The 18,330-nt window shown below is 27.8% G+C and overlaps 1 protein-coding gene across 2 annotated transcripts in view; it reads right to left on the minus strand.

The window, feature by feature from the left end:
- LOC107172995 (sidestep VII transmembrane protein) overlaps window positions 1-18,330 on the minus strand; it is a 264,502-nt gene that overhangs the window by 214,057 nt on the left and 32,115 nt on the right. The gene's annotated exons all lie outside the window — the stretch shown is intronic.

The raw sequence follows: 18,330 nt of genomic DNA on the forward strand, positions 1-18,330 counted from the left end.
TAGGTTCAGTGGTGAATTGGTAAAATTTTTTTTAAGTATTCACAATTGATGTTGAGTGGGTACTAACATTTTAAGGGTCGGAATGCTTACTGTTTTCCCCATTCTTTTTGTTTACTTTTACACAAATGACTAGCTGGTAAAAAATAATTTTTTTTAAGTGAACATTTGAACATAATATAATTATTTTATAGAAAACTACAAAAATGTAACATTAATATGTTGATGCAAGTACAGTGGTCAAAAATATAAAAATTAAAAAGGTAAGTACTTTGATATAATAATATACCATATTATTATAATGGTTAAAATAAACAACTTAGAGATATTAACATTTGAAAAAAGCAAAAACGTCATATTTGCTATTTCATAGTCTTACCGAAGTTTTTTCGTATCATACGCCTACCAGACTAGAGGCTACTAATTATTGGTACTTTATGCACAATTTAATTTGATGAACAAAGCAATGCAACTGCAATGTATAATACTAATAAGTTATGTCTCTGAATTAAACTTACTATTCAGCTATTAGAGAGATATAAGAAATAATTTTAAAAAAAACATGTATTTTTTTTCATTATAAATTATTTTAATATAAATTAATTAACATTTTAATTAATGTATAAACACAGTTGTATTTTTATTGTAAATATCATTACTAACCTTGAATTATTTATTAATATCTAAATTCTATAGTGAATACTATAGTATACTATAGTGTTGTGTAAATATTAGTTTTAAATACACAATATATTAGGTACGATATATATTACGCTACATTAAATGTACACATAAATACATATTATATATATATATATATATAGTAACCTATTTAATCTTTATTTTACTTAACGTTATACAATATTATACATATAATAATTATAGGAAGATATACATAAGTTATTACTTTAACAAAATATCAATAATAATAAATTAATGCACATTTTACATAACTTGTGGCATTATCATTTTGAATATTTTATTTATAGTTTACACTAATTTGAGATATATTCATATTATCATTTATTATTTATTAGTTCAATAAAAGTTTTTAATCTAATAATTGTTGATTTATTTTAACGTAGATGCATTTAAAACGGTAATTATGAAGTAATAACTGCACACTATAAAACATAATTAATTAGGTATGAGGTAACGAAACATTTACTTATTTAATAATATATGTAATATCACTGTATACCAACTTATTATTTACAAGATATAATGTTTCATACTTGTAAAGATAGGTATATTTATTATTAAAATGCGTTTTATTTAAAAATATTAAACATTGGGTTATACTTCAAAGCTTCTAAATATGTTGGTTTGTTTGACCCGAATCAATAAAAATGAAGAATAAGAATATTATATCAAAAATCACGTATTTTATGACGAACGTGTGTGCTGTGATGTCTGTGGTGCTTTAAGAGTTCAGTTAATTTTCAAAATAAAAAATCCTGATAAGTGAATAAATATAAATAAGTGCTCAAAATATCGTATAATATTTCTATCTTATTGTGCGTAATAACCAACGCCCCGTTTGTGCATTATTATTATACGTGTGTCTACATCATAAAATATTTCATAATTTAATAACCATAAATAAATTTAACTGATATTGTATTTTTATTTATCGTGTTTAAATCCACATAGTTTATATAACCAAGACAAAATAAAAAAACATAAAAAGCTGTAAACCCTAAGACGTTTAAGTGATTTTATGTGTCATATTATGCATGTAAATCAACGTAGTGTCTAAAATAAATTAAAACGTTTCGTTTCACCTAGCTTTAACAAACTATAGGCACCTACATTATTAATAGCGGTAAATAATGCTATCGAGTTTCTGAGAATAGTTAGATATTTAATATTGCCACGGGGAACTTCTTCTGGTCACAAGAATATAGGTACATAAGGACGGACTTCTCTACCATTTTTTATCACTCATATTAGAAGCGGTAATCATAGGTTAGGTTAGGGGCACACATAGGCTATCATAAGCATATTATAACATAATTACAAATCAGAAAAATGATTTAAGCTCCAGCCTATTGTATCCACTATAATTATTCTTAGATGTTACAGTTCAAAAATTTAAAAACTTATTTCGTACTAAATATTAAATCATTGTGTGTGATAATATTTTAATTGCATACTTATACCTAACCCTACCTGCTCACCTAGCTGACTTGTAGATTTTGCACGATTACAGTCTGCAGGATTGTCGATCTGTTGTTTTTAGTAACCTGGTTGTGACGAATAACAGCAAGACTAGAGACACTATTTAAAAGTTGCACTGTACCATTTAATTGTTATTGATTCGTATGGCGTATATACAAACAAAGTTTACCAGTTGTTACAACGAGTCGATGAATACAGGAATTTTTAAAAAACGACACAGATGCTGTTTAACTCTTTGACTGCAAGGGAAAATTACTTTATATCTAACAAAACACAGACATCCTACATTAAAAAGAAAGAACGAAAAACATTAAGAGCCGTCGTCTTGTGTCTGCGTTCAAAAAAATAATGCTTTGCAGTCAAACGTAAAATTAAATGCTTTTTTTACATTTATATATAATTTTTTGCTAGTGTAACTTTAATTAAAACACGAGGAAAAAAATTATTTCGAGAATTATAACGATAAAATTCCGTCGAAAAGGATAACCGTAATGTGTTTAGTCAGAATATACCGATGAAGTTTTGAAGCATTTGCGAAAGATCGAATCACGTACTCATGAACAGTCATGTACCTACATAAAATGAGAATATAGCTAAGTACTATTTTAATAGAAACGTCTTTAGACTACGCCACTTTTACGTATATAACCTTTGTGTGGTTGGCAAACAATGTTTTCAATGAAACATTAGTGTATACGCAAGGGGCATGTAAATAATATAATCTACGGTGGCCCCCTCGAGCAATATTTCCGTCAAAGAACATAATATGGACTATACCGTGGCAAAATAATGGTCGTGATAATGTTCGAATTGTTGTGATGGCAAATCAGTGTGGTACGTGTTTCAAACATCTCCCCGCCCACTATTGGACTGATATGAAATAAATACACCCTCTACTTCCTTGGCGTACCGAATTATGATCACATGTGAAGCTCTGCGCCGAGGGCATTTTAAAATGATATTTAAACAACCCATGTGAAACCTAACTCGTAGCTGATTCTGAACCATAGATACCTTGTTCAATTTTGTGGGTACGTTCGTGGTGAAATCCGTGGAAGCTGTATTTCGGGGATTCAAAACGTTATGTAATAAAATACCTACACACCATCCTCTCTTCTTCCAATGAGCCACCCTAGGCGTGGGCGTATGATGCCTAACCCTTGAACCGGATCTGAGTATCTACACATACATATACGGTATAGGCATATACGCACGTTCTCGATGATATTGGGTATTACATATATTTTATATTGTGATACCCGAATGCATGAGTATTATTATACGTATACATAATATTGATATTGACATTTTTCGTATAGACAGCCAATGTCACTGCAATAAATAAATCAAACAGAAATTATTTCCATACCCTTAAACAAAAAATTCGCAATATATTTTCGCATCATATTAAATGTATGTGATATCTGCAAATGGTAATAAATTGATTTCATTTGATGGTAAACATATCATAATAATAATGAAATATGATTTGTGCTATTCTATTCGGTTAGTCTGCGGTAATAGAATTGACATACAAAACTATTTAACTACTTATTCGGTACCAACTCATTATAGAGTTAAAATTCATCAATTCGAAATATTGTCTAACTATAATTTAATTTAAAAAATGTTTTTATCTCAGACAGTATACTTTTATGAAATATAATTCATATTTTATTTGCTTGACAACATATTTTAAATAAATAATTTTACATAGATTTTTAAAACAATATGCAGTTTATTTCTCAATTTTGGATATTTAAACAAATAATATACCATGAGAAAATATTAATTAACTTAATAATTAATAATTATAGGTAATATAAGTGGGTTATTCATTTATAGGGGATATATTTAATGAGCGAACGAATAAATTAACAAATACTGCATGATCACTAATCAGTAATTTTTTACTAACTCAAGATTATATGTAAATGGACTAGTTTTATTTTTTTTTTTTAAATATCTACTGCCTGTAGTTTTTTTTTTATAATTGACTTGAAATTATTTCTTCTTAATGTTTAAGTAAATTAAATAAACTCTTTTTTTATTCTGAGTGGAGTGTTTCATTTTATTTTTTTTTTTATTGAATAGTACATTTTACAATATTATAAAATAAAAAAAGCATGAATACACATCAGGAGGGAGGCATACTGGTGTCGAATTCCTTGAACTTTGATGAGAGATTCCTTATTCTTTTTTTTTTTTTGTAATTTATTAGTTGGGACTCAAGAAATTCCTACTCCATTGTATTTTTAATCAACAAGGGGTTTTCTTAATATAGATTCACTAGTCAAAGTTTTTGTAGTGGTTTTATAGTTTGTGGTAAATTTAAGTTTATAAAGTTATACATTTTAATACGTAATACATGTTAGTAGATATATAAGAATAACATATACCATAATACAGTTGGAAACTTCATTTGAACAATATAACTATATAAGTAATATTATAATATCTACATTCTACCTACCTATAAAATACGTAAGTAAATTTGGATAATCATGTAGTATTTATTAAAATGGTTTATTATATACTACTTATCGGTTCGTTTCTAAAAAACTCAAAATACAATTTTTTGCTTATCTAAAACACACAACTTGACAGGAGGAGCCATTAAGATGTCTTAATTACTGTTTAAAATCATTATCCATAACATTATGTTATAAACAATTAACAATTATACTATATGTTGTCTATTAAATTGGTTAATTTTAATGTACAATGTATACTTCATCACTTTAAACAATTATAAAGTAATTAAATTTGATTAATATTATTTTATAGTTGTAGTTTTTAAATATATATGCATTAGTTATTACTGCATGTCATTTTATGTTAGTAATATCAAATATTGTTCAGTTAGTAACAATTTTATATTTATTACGAATACATAATTGGATACAGTTTAGTTTAATTAATTTTATTTGAGATTGTGAAAGCCAGAGTAACTGAAATGTAATGTAACGTAATTTGGTGTATTGATCAATATAATCATATATGAAAATTAAAAATAATATATATTTTATTAATTATCATCCTGAAACAAAGATAATACAAACAATTACAGGCCCACCAGCTTATTATCGTCAATTTCAAAAATTATCCACACCAGACTAGCTTGTTAGTCATTTAAATTCAACTAACGCAATTCCTCATTGCCAATTTGGTTTTAAACCAAACCACTCCACAACTCATCAACTTCTACGTATTACTGAGCACATTAGTAACGGGTTTGAAAAAAAAAGAACATAGGTACTGGAGCGGCCTTCCTTGACATAACTAAAGCGTTTGTTAAGGTCTGGCATGACGGACTACTTTATAAATTAAAATGCCTTAACACACCCACTGTTATCTTCGACATCATCAAATCTTTTCTCTACTCTCGTAGTATCACCGATCAAATAGATGGCACTAAGTCGGATGTCAAACAAATTAATGCAAGAGTACCACAAGGCTCAACAATATCTCAAATACTTTTTAACTTTTACATATCAGATTTTCCTACATCGACGAACACGGAAATAGCCCATATAGGGGTATGATAGTATCATTTACTCTAGTTCCGTTAAAATCGAAAATGTAACAGAAAACATCCAAAATCATCTTTATGAAATACAAAAATGGGTGAAAAAATGGAAAAATCATTCTCAATCCGACTAAAAGCACAGCAGTTATTTTCACACTTAGTAGACCCACTAATTTTAATTCTTTAAAAATCATCGGACAAAATATACCATGGTCTCATAGCATAAAATATCATGGAGTTATTTTGGACAAAAACCTTACCTGCAACCCACATAATATATCCTCCAAAATACAACAAGGATACCAACGATTAAAAATTGTATACCCATTAATAAAATAATAAATCGGCAAACATCATTGAGCTGGAAGTGTTCATTACTTCTATACAAACCAATCATTCGTCCTCTATATATTACTATTCACTGTCCCTGTCTGGGGTCATTATGCTTCAACCCACATAAATAAAATCCAAGTACTTCAATCCAAATTCCTCCGTGTGATTTCAAATGCCCCATGGTTTTTTTGAAACGATGCGCGCACACCGACTTCAATTTACCAACAATTAAGAACTACATAAAGGATCTATCGGCAAGCTTCTTCTGTCATCTACGCAAAGTAAGTGGTCCACAACATTTCGGGTTAAATGCCGACCGCATAAATTGAAGACTAAAACGTGGTCGTCCTCATGACGTCCGAAATTATATTATCTTCAATGAAAATTCTATTGTGTATCGTTCATTGCTTGTAACACTATCTTAAATCTATTAATGTACGAGTATATTGCTAATTTTTTAACCTAGTTATTTACTATATATTATGTTAATATCGTTTTTACAAATAGCTAAAAATGTTGTACATTATACCTAAGTTTAGATTAATTTGTCAGGAAAACTTTATAAATAATAATAAAAATAAATAAATCATCCTGAAAAACAATTAACGAAGTCATCGCAAACCATATTATATTAAGTCTATTTGTTACCGTAATGACCCACAAACAATAATCATACTTATATGATATGATATTTTGATAAATTTTAACAAATCAAATATTGGAAGCTGAGATTTGAATGGAAATTTAATTTTTTGTGAATTTTGACATAATATTTGATTGAAGGCGTGTATTTTAAGGGTAGCAAATTTTAAACCGAGAGTATAATATTGACTAAAGTTTTTCAAAAATAGTTTTTCCGTCTTTTAAAAGACATAATATGTTTTCGAAAAGCATTTTTAATCCCCATATAGAATAAAACCAAAAATGGTGATCTGAAAATGGGTACGTTAATATTGTTAAGTATACTTAAAAGTTAATACATATTATAAAATTAATTGGAAAAAAAATATAACAAAATTAATTTTAGAGAACAAAAAAATGTATACAATTTTTCAGTTTTCATATCAACACATAATAGTGTTGTTATTATGCAGCGCACCAGGAGTTAAATTCACCTTGCCATTGTATAAGTTACTGTAATAGATTTTTCAAATTTAAATTCATTGTTTACTAAAAACAGTTTTGAATGAAGACAATTTGTCACCATACAATATTATATAAATATATTGCTTTTAATTACAATAAAAGTGTATTTAATTTTAAAGATTATATAATAATATGATATGGGTATACTATAGATAACAGCTAATGGTATTAGTTAAAATTAACCTAAATATTTTGTAAATGGTAAATTTTAAATTTTGTCTTATCAAAACTACCAATTAAAACTAAATTTCTATTAGAAATCATCTTCAAAGTTCAAGATCGAAGAATTTTTCTACTATAAATTATATAAATATGAAAAAATAAAATACGTTTTGTCGTAAAATCAATAACGTTATCGCTTGGCTCAGAATTTAAGATTTGTTAAACTTATTCTTAGCAGTTCAGTGTAAATTAAATTAGTATAATAAAAAATATTTAATTTGTATAGCATAAAAAATTTGTTTCATAATCTGATTGGTATTCCGAGCATTTAAACTTTAACACATTATTCTAAATATAAATAAACATATATATATATATTATATAAAGCAGTAAATAGGTAGTAAAAACTAGAAACTTATATCATTCAACTTGGAAGAAACATTTAGAATTTAGAGTGCAAAAACTTCTACAGCTGAGCTTTCACAGCAAGCAAAAGAGGCATAAAAAATGTTACCAATAAGCATTGAAACTCCTAACAAACAATATAACAGACAAAAACAATTAAATACAGATTAAGTTAATTATACGATTGACAGAATGAACTGAGTTAATGAAATAGGAATCAATTATTCATAATATAGCAAACAGCTTTTGAATAATTTGTAAAGCCCTGCTGTCATATTATATGTACAACTATCTGTTGAATAATCACTGACAAATTGAATTTCCGTTTGCTTTTATTTATTTTATATTTTAAAGGATTCAGAGATAACATTTTTTTTTCAACTAAACGTTTTTTTATATATATATATATATATATATAGAGGACCTCTCAATGGTTTTGTATAAAATTGGTTCTTCAAAATAATTGTCATATTGTTAAAAATATTCATATATATTTTAAATTCTGAGCTGAGTGATGATTTTTTTTTTATCGTATGCATTTTTGTTGTGTTTTTTTAACTTCCTATACTTATTTATTTTTGTACCTGTCATACCCTTTTGCCTTTTGAAGTATAAAAGTACATCAATCTTAAACTTTGAGGGTGGTATCTGATTGGTACTTTTGGAAGATAAAGTAAAAAATTAATTCAAAACAATTTATTGAAATACTAAAATTAAAATACCTTTAAAAAAACAGAAATATTTACGAAACTTAAATTTAAACAAAATTGATTTTGTTTATTTGTTGTTAATTGAAAATAAATTACCAGTTGAAATTGTCAACAAAAATTTTAATTCACATTTCATATTAACGATTAATTAGACATAATGTAACTATAAATTGTTTGTTTTTGAACTAGTTTTAGAAATATTTACAAAAGATTAAGAAATCTATAATTATACTCAAATCAAATACATTGATATAAAACGATTTACCAAAAAAGAGGTACGTACACTAGAAATATAATATACAGCAGGGTGACTTCCTCTGTTTTATAATCAATGTTTTTTGATTTTAATATTAACTTTTCTATATAAATCTAAAATGGTTAAATTTATGTCAAATCATCAATTATATATTTTATTTTAAGCCATGGATTAATAATCCTAATCTTAACATATTTACCACTTATTTATTTCAGACATTAGAGTATCATATTATTATCAAAACTTATATAGATGTCAGTTATTTTTATTTTTTTTTTTTTTCATGGAGTAAAATTTTAAATACATCTGTTTTCATTGTTTTCATACACGAAAGTTGAATACGACTTAATGCACCCACTAGGGGGGACAATGAGGGGTGACATGCCACTCCTGTAGACATAATATGTGAAATGATAGTTATTTAACTGTAAATAATAAACGATTTTTACTAATGGTATTATAGTAAATTACATATTACAAAGCGCATCGTTTATCTATGTTGAAAAATATCCATTTTCTGTTATTTAATAAAATCAATTTTCTGAATTTTAGTTTTCTTTTATGCAATTGTCACCAACTAAGTTCTAATTTATGGATGCTCTTGAATACAACCTAATTAATATTATATTTTAATAACTGTTAGGTATAATGATTAAGATCTCAAATAATATTATTCTCAAAAAAAAATTCCAAGCTAGATTCTTAGTGTTTGAGATGCAGTGAAAAGTTACTCATAGTTTTTAGATACCTATTTATTAATTTTTATCCAATAATTAATGAAATAATGCATAATATTTTATATATCTTGTTCAGTATGTTATATTCGTTAATGACATTCTATCTATATCTGTATGTTTTGTTACTAACATCAGATAGCCAAGATTATTAATATTATTATTATGATATATGTCGTTATGTTATTATTTAGATCTCGTGAGTGAGTGGTGCTTTACATAATTACATAGGTACTATTAATTATGAATTGTAAATTAAACAATATTACAAATTCTATTATTTGTGTTGATTCTAATAATAAAAGTACGAAATAAAACACATTATGTCTTGTGGTTTTGTTATTTATAAAAATTCAAGTTCAGAAAAACTAAAATGAAACATTTTTTAAATATTTACACATTACCAAAAGGTTCTAATGCTGTAACTATATTATGTAATATATAACTATTATTTTCACATCGTTTAAATAGTTTCACATTCTCTCCTGGGCAGTTTGAAGGCACGTAAACATATGGTGTTTTATAAAAATGTTCATTCTTTTTAAATGAAGCTTTATTATACGGTTTACAGCTGTGGTCTAAGGCATACGCCGTACAGCAAAACTACCTTGGTTCCGAAACGTCTGGATTTGTTCCCAGGTTATTATTAGTTACTACTTTATATCTAGGGGTTCGGTAAATCAAAATCGGTTCCTTGCAGTTGAAATTAATATTATCATGATTATTATTTTTTTAATTCAAAGTAATATCTAATGCCATATTCAATTATTATATTATATTAACTTTTACTTCCAATTGTTTTCTTATTATATCCTGTATCTACATTCTACATATAAAACAATCAATGTCGTTTATATGTTTTACTCTAACATTTTATGTCGGTATTACGTATATAATATATGCTTCCGAATAAAATAATATCTAAATATTGTATTGCATTTCATTACCTGCAGTACCTGTAATATCTATATTCTACTCAAAAATAGGCCTTCACGAATTGTTTATAATATCCCTCTCAATCAAATTACCTACACCATTTAATGTAAAATCCCAATGGGAATCGATTCGGATGGCCGACAAAAGTTTCGATTCCGCATCAATAACGTTATAAATGTGTTTCGTATAAACAGATTCCGTGGTATAACTATAGTAGGTATAACCTCACCTCACCTGTATATAGTTATCAGATACAACAATAACGGAGGTTGTTCGTTTAAGGGGTTATTATTTCTACTCAGAGGTACCAGCTACCATGTACCTCGTGTAAAGCCATCATGTAAATGTCCATCAGACGACATTCTATCTAATAATAATAATAAATAATGTAGTAATAAGTTGGTGCCAAGAAAGCCGACTGGCATAAAATTTGTTCAAAATAAAAAGTAATAGTATACAAATAATATTTTATAAATAAATAATAGATAATACATAATTCAATATTAAATCCCTGCCGGCTCCGACAAAGCGGTTACTGGCGCGACGGAGGAACTAATAATCCAATATAATACACATTATAATAATTTAAATAATAATAATAAAACAATTGGATATGCCTAAATGATAGAATACGCTTGGTACCAGCCACGATGAAATAATAATGGTTTTGTAACACATCACCTACCGCATGATGGTCAATATGCTGCCCTTCAGCACACCTACAAAGACGGTGCGTACTCACTGTACATGATACTGCTGCGACGGGAAAATATGGAGTGGCTGGTACTTCCGGTGCTATAATAATAATAATAATCTTTGGTATAAGTCGACCTTTCCAATTGTATCTAAACCACGGGTACAAAGATTAAAGAGGGGAGCGTATGTGCAACGGCCGCATATGTGGTGCGGTCATTGATCGGCGGAAACCCCGAGGTACGCGGGATAAGTTATCTTATCGCAGGTAGCGCTCGCAATGTACCTGAAATACCTATCTAACAATATTATAATGATTAATGCACTGTTAAATTATTTGCGTTGGACGTCACATGGTAATTATAATATGTTGGCGAACTAAGTGTTAACACATTTGGTCGCATTTATACGTGCCTGCGTACGTGATTCGTAGTATGTGTGTGTGCAACCTCGACCCGATAAAATAATATAATATATAATTACGAATTGTCTGCCGGTCACGTCTCGTGATGAGCTTTAACGATATTGTGATACCTTTCGTGGACGCCAATGCTCGATGATATTCCGGGTCAATGCGGACACGTTCAGTGGTCACTAATGTGGGCCACACAATAATTTTAGATTACCTAACCTAACCTTTTGTAACAGGAAAAGCGATCGTCGTTGGTTTAGTTTCTAATACCTACCACCGAGCCTTAATATTCATAAATCGGCTGGATTTTATTACCGCTTAGGTACCTACCTAATAATTGATTATGACGTCGCGCGTCGTGCAATACATTCAGGTGCGAGACCATCCTAGCGATACTCGGGGTAATGTAAAATTCTGTGGTCTAAAATTTCTTTATCGTCAGTTGTATGAAGGGGCAAGGGCATAAATATACTTAAAAAATATTACCTTATACACTATACAGTATATAACAAAATAATATATGAATTAATAAATAACTTAATAGCACAGCCGCCATAAGCTCAATATAAGTAATAATTGATAAATTTAATTTAGTAAAACAATATTAAAATATATTATAGATTAAGCTTCCTACTTTTTATAACAGCAAATGTACCAATAATATATAGCTAAGTTAGTGAATTTTTCTTAATGGCAGAGTGCTTTGAAGATTGTTTTTTTACATAATATACATTTCAGCTCAGCGCGAAAATTGAATTTTAATAATTTGAAAATTAAATTTTATACTTTATTAAAATATTCTACTAATCTACTGCCCGTTATCTATGTAACGATTATCATCATCGACATTGTACATTATTCCCTACGTTGGGCACGGCTAATATGCTGAGTGTTAGTTATAGCAAATACAATCGCGGAAATGTGCAATATAATATTATGCTGACTAGATTATTTTTAGCACGCGTGGAGTTAATGGCTGACCGGGACTCCTAGCGGTGGCAATGCACTGTTGAGTATCAAGAGTTGATGGTGAAGGTGTCAAAGGCTGAGAACAAGTCGAAGAGGACCCATGGACGACCAGCTTAAAACGCACTAGATATCAGCACCCACGACACAACACGGCTCGATCAGTAACCCTCAATTATAATTTATAAGTAGTATAATATTTGATATTCGATATATTATAATAGTTTGATATTGTAGTTATAATAATAATAAATAATATTTATATACATATATATACGTTGAGTACTTTACTTCACATAAGGTAACCCTGATTCCTAATAATAATATCACGTACCGAGATCGAGTCTCCGAGATCTCGTAAATATAAATAGAACGACACCTAAGAGGTGGTACGAAGCAATAGGTGGACAGGAGATATTACACCTATTAATGGGTTTATACGGTGTATTGTATCGACAAAAATGACTTCACATAAAAAACTCTCACATCTCATTGATGTGTCAAATTTTGATAATTTATTTTAGATTCTGAGCGGAGCAAGGAATGTATTGATTTTACTATGATGTGTGTGGTTTTTTTTATTTATTTTTTTTTGTGTCTATCGTCACGTTTTGGGGCAGTAAAAATGCTTCAATTTTCGACTTCAATACCTCTTTCAGTCAGAAAGTGAATCTAGTTGATACTTTGGGGGGTCAAAAGTAAAATATTCTCAATATTTTTCGAAATAATTGGGATAAACAAACCAAAAATTAAGGAAGAACGGGAAATTTTACACACAATCAGTTTTTGACAAAATCAATTTTGGTTTTTGATGTAACTTTAAAACGAATCACCATAGATACTTGAAATTTTCAACGAATGTGTATATAAGTATTCTATGCACTATGCAATTTTCAAAAAATGTCAACTTAAGTTGAACTATTTATAGACATATGCAATTTTCGATCATCATTATTTTTTTTTAAATTAATAATCGATAAAAACTTATTTGTTGTGGAGAAAATCTTGAAAATTTAAAACAAAGCACCTAACATATTTTTACAATAACAGTTGAAAAATGAAAGAAATTTATGATCACAATTTATTTTTATAAGCATACAAAATCTGAATTTTGACAAAATACGAAAAAATCACAAAAATTCGCAAATTATTTTAAGCTAGAAATTCATAAAAAATGTTCTTTTTAAATTTAAGATTTAAAAATTTAATACAAGGATCCTAACATATTTTTACAATAGCAGTTGAGAAATAAAAGAAATTCATAGTCACAATTTTTTTTTTTTATAAGCATTCAAATTTTAATTTTGACAACATACGTAAAAATCACGAAAATTCTCAAATTATTTAAATATAAGATTTGAATTTTTTTAATAATCTATAATAATATGTCGTAGACAGATCAACCATCTCCGCTCAGAATCGTTTTTCGTATATACAATGATATAATATCATTGAATTCAAATTTAATTCCGTCCATTACAGTAACCCACTTGTAACCTACTGTACAGCAGTGTAACATCCACGACTTACTCGCTTTTTATATTTTAAAAAATTAGAAATTTTTTCAAAATTTATCGAAAACTGATTATTCTAGAAATTGAGTCTGGTTTTCTTGTAAGACACGTTTTTGTACTAAAATCGCACTGGTTCCGTCGATTTTCATCATAAATTTTTTTAAAGTTCGGTACATTTATTTGACGTTAAATAGTATAAGTAGGTCGTAGGTAGTAAACATTACCAAAATTTAATTTATATAAAATGTAAATGTTCATTTTTTTTACTCATCAGCTTGGCTTTTTCATTGTATCCATAAAATCGCGCCTGTAAACTTTTGTCGAGGAATCCGCTCGCCCTGCCCTAGGGACGGTTCAAACGATTAAAGTTGGTACCCACTATAATTTATAATTTTACTCCATTTTTAAAGATTATTTTTTTCCCCGATTTCCATATTGCACCGTCTGATCGCGTTCATATAATACATCAGTAGGTACATCACATAATAATAATAATAATAATAATAATAAATTAATATCGTCATCATCACTTCTAACATACTTACGTTGCAAAATGCGTTATGCTAATTTAGTATAAATATTAATTATTATAACATTATGTTGTCTCGAGCTACACTAGTATAATTTAGTGTATATGAAATTAGTAAAATACTGTGTTTACGACCATGTACCTATTGTAATGGTTCAGTGAATAGTGTGATGTGTTACCTTGCCCTACACAGACACTTACACATACACCTCTTCAAGTTGTAGAGTTCGACTCTTTTAAAAGAGTTTAAGAAATCTGCTCAGTCGGAGTTGATGACATGACATTCGAGCATGTCTTTTGGCAAATTAGTATTCGTATGAACTTTGTTCCTACTTTCAGAGTTCATAAAAATAAAAAAGTGTTTGCATACCCACCTGTAATTGAACTATAATAATGATATTATACATATGATCTTCTAAATTAATTACTATAGCGAAGAACTAAGTGACTAAGTGGGTGTTGCTTTTAAATGGCAAGTTCGCAAAGGCTGAACGGTGAATTTATAGTACGTTCATTATACGTACCTATGTACAGAAAAATCAGTGCCGTCACTAATACTGCAGCGTGTTTGATGTATAAAAAATAATGTTATATTAATTTTATGTATTCACAAGTAGATTTTGTGTTTCAGATACTCGTACCTTTTGGTATAATAAAAATACCTATTACTTCATCAAAAACGGTATACCGATCACTAAATGTATAGTTACTGATTTATTATAATATTATTTTGAAAAGCCAATACCTAGGCCATATTAATCGTGTAGATGAAAATTCATGTGTTTGTTTGTTGTTCAGCACAACTTGGAAAAAAGCTCTATATCGGCGAAAATAATGTCCAACAAATTCTGAGATTGATCCAACAATGTCCAAAAAGTTTGTTGGATGTGTTTAATGAGTGTCTGTCATAGTTTTACAGCTAACTTTAAGAGGGTGATATTATTATAGTTCTGTAATTTGGTATGTATGTATGAATTTATAAAAATCCGTTAACAACTTCAGTCAATAATTACAGTTAACAAGACCCAATTTAATTCCAACAAAGTATATACCATGGTCGCTGATTTGAAAATGTATTTATGCCTTTCACCCTGTAAATAGCATTTTAACTAGTAATCCAACATCACTGGAGACTAAGTACATAGTAGTTATAGAACTATGGCCGATAGTTTACACTGTTATCGATATTTTATACAAAATAAAACGGTAATAAGTGTACACGTCCAAGAATCATAAACTCATTCACAGCTGCATATATATAATATATATATGTATATCATATGTGTGTGTCACAGACAATGAACTTTACGGATTAGTAAAATCGATCATAACTAATCATAGAATGTATCACCTACTTATGAATAACAGCAATTCATAACTTGTAACCATATACGATATACATATATTTGTGTACAATAAACTGTTAATCCGGTCATGAATTAGCTTAATAACAATTAAATATTATTGTTTATAAGAAAATCTGCAGTACACGTGATCCATCCAAATCAAATTATTCAACCTGATTTATAAGAAAGCTCAGAAGACAGAAAATACAGAGTCAAAGTACAGTAAAACATCTTTATAACGGAATCGCTTAACCAAACATTTTTCGTTATAAAGAGTTTTCCATCATAGAGAGGTATAAATTGCATGTACAGTGAAACCTCTCTATAACGCACTAAATTTTACTTATAACAGAAAATGTCAATAGTCCCAGTGCAAATAATATATGCAATTTCTACCTCTCTATGGTGGAAAACTGTATATAACGGGAAAATGTTTGGTCCCATGCGATTCCGTTATAGATAGGTCTCACTGTATTATTTTTACCGGGACTATTGACATTTTCCGTTATAAGGAGGATTCTGTTTAATAGAGGGGCCGTTATACAGTGATTTTACTGTATACCATAACCATTAACACCTGAGCACCTTCACGCCATTCATATCAACACTTATAGTACACTTATTAATTTTATAATTTTGCTTAAATTATTAGAAATAAACTATCATTTGTTCACTGTTGAAAATTACTCATCAAGAGTTTTACTAATTTCTGGATCGCTGGCAGCTCACATACAGCAGTAGTATAAAACTATAAAATACATGAAAAAAAGTGTAATCATTTATTTATGTATTGTTAAAACCACAGGCAAATTCATTTTTTATAAAATTATTGTATCTGTTTCATAATTTTTGACAGAACGTATAAAAGAAAATTAAATAATATTATTGTATAACAACTCGTATCAATAAAATTATTATTTTACCAATATAAAAGACTTAAATCTAAATGTATTGTGAGGAAACACAAAAAAATCTAGTTTATTTTCAAAAACTTATATCGGACATTATTAGGATAATTAATTATAATCATATAATAAATATATTTACCTATATCATAATATTAATCATTGTTTATGCCTATGTTTAAATTGAATAGATTTTAATGTTGACAAATGAATTAGAAGTAGGTATTATTATGCTTCTGAATTTGACATAGATTTAACTGTTATTATAATAAATACATATTAGGATACATTATACAAATGTATGTCCACTTTAACTGATCAAGTGCATTCAATTTAATTGTGTTCACAAGTTTTTATATTATTATTAAAATTTATTTTGAATTAATTTAGTATAAACTAGATTGCATATTTGTATTATATGTATATTGAAATATTGGTATGTTTGATAACTGTCTATATTTACCGATTAAATTCAATAGCTTTATTTAATTTTTAATCCACTCATACAATTTTCGGCGTAGGTATTTATCATAGATATCAACGCATTTTTTTTTTTTTTTTTAAGAGGAGAAAAATAAATCTTTAAATACTTATATATAATATTATTTTACAGAGCTATATGTTGGTGGTTGATGGTCCAAAATATGATTGAAATATTTAAGGAGTCCACTGGAGAAAAAAGTATTTTGTATGTACCTACTTATAGTAATGACCCACCTTTTATCCATGTTTGTTTTCGTTTGATAAACTTTCAAAAGGTTATAACTTATAAGGGTAACGTATGAAATTATATTAAATATCAATAATATTATGATAAAAGACATATTCTGTATCACGATCAATTTATACGTTTTTATTTATTTATTAACATGTTGTTAGTCAGTTATTTTCAGTAAGGACAATTAGTTAATATTTTACATAATCTACTTAAACATACATTTATTATACAATGAAGGGCCAAACAAATTGTTATACATAAAATTATTATTCTTTAAAATATAAACAAGATTTATATAGTGGGTTTATTTACTTTTTTTGTAGAATTTTAAAACTACAAGTCATGAATAATGCATTTTATATTTTGAGTGGATCAATGAATGTATTGGTTTTAAAGTTATGAATAGTTTCACATAGGTAAATTGTTCATACTGCAGTATGCACCTACAGTGATGTAATACATTATTGAACCAAAATTATAATATAACAATCACTGACTGTTATTATGCTAATAATTGAAGGATAAATATAAGCAAAACATTATATTTTATGCATACAATTTGATCACTTACTATATATTGTTCCATAAATTATATGAAAATTATTTAATGTTAGTAAAATATTACGAATAATCACATTATTATTATTTTGGATAGCACATGTCGCGTGGTATGTTATTAAGTAGTTCAGTAGTTATTACTCGTTCGTTTATATTTTTGTATTTAAAATGGGTCAAAAGGGTTACAGAATTAAAATGTCACAACACTAAGATATATACGTTTTTATTGAATAATTGAATAATTAGAATTTGTTTGTATAATACATTATTATGATAACATCATTTAAAGAAGAACTTATT

The sequence above is a fragment of the Diuraphis noxia genome, unplaced genomic scaffold (assembly GCF_037042655.1).
Source record: "Diuraphis noxia isolate RWA-SAM2 unplaced genomic scaffold, SU_Dnox_SAM2 contig0001, whole genome shotgun sequence".
Taxonomy (NCBI): domain Eukaryota; kingdom Metazoa; phylum Arthropoda; class Insecta; order Hemiptera; family Aphididae; genus Diuraphis; species Diuraphis noxia.